General features: G+C 40.5%; 1 pseudogene; it reads left to right on the forward strand.

Annotated features, from left to right (window-relative positions):
• Positions 1-359: 359 nt before the first annotated feature.
• Positions 360-488, forward strand: LOC112440613 (small nucleolar RNA U13; annotated as a pseudogene).
• The last annotated feature ends 295 nt before the right edge of the window (positions 489-783 follow it).

Raw genomic sequence — 783 nt, forward strand, 5'->3', positions numbered from 1 at the left:
CCTGAGGTCGGGAGTTCGCAATCAGCCTGACCAACATGCAGAAACCCCGACTCTACCAAAAAATACAAAATTAGCTGGGCGTGGTGGCACATGCCTGTAATCCCAACTACTCGGGAGGCTGAGGCAGAAGAATCACTTGAACCCAAGAGGTGGAGGCGGCGGTGAGCCGAGATAGCGCCATTGTGCTCCAGCCCGGGGAATAAGAGTGAAACTCCATCTAAAAAAAAAAAAAAAGAAAGAAAGAAAAAGAAAATTCAATTTGGGAAAAACAAACAAAAACAGATGGGTAAAGTAGGCAGAAAGATGAAAACCCTAAGAAAGAATCGAAAGGAAATGTTAGAAATAAAAAAAACACTGTAATCTTTTTGTAATTCCTAAGCATGATGGTTGATTTGGCTCTCACACTTGATGATTGGGCTTTCACTTGGATCTGTGAGATGTGCCTCCCTCAACCCTTGCTGCGAAGTCAGCACATTACCTGACAGAAATGAAAAGGGAAAAATAAATATAAAACATTGTAACAAACATGAAGAATGCTTTTGATGGGTTCGTTGTTGGACTGTTCACAGCCGAAGAATCAATGAGGTTGAAGATACTGATACAACCTTCCAAAACTGCAATGCAAAGAGTGAAATAAATAAATAGATAAAACCCCAAATATTCAAGAACTGTGGGACAATTACAAAAGGTGTAACACGGGAAATGGGAACACTAGAAGGAGAAGAGAAAGAAGCAAAATATGTACAGAGGCCTTTTTTTTCTTTTTTGACACCCGGATCTCAC

Source organism: Pan paniscus, chromosome 6 (genome assembly GCF_029289425.2).
Source record: "Pan paniscus chromosome 6, NHGRI_mPanPan1-v2.0_pri, whole genome shotgun sequence".
NCBI lineage: Eukaryota > Metazoa > Chordata > Mammalia > Primates > Hominidae > Pan > Pan paniscus.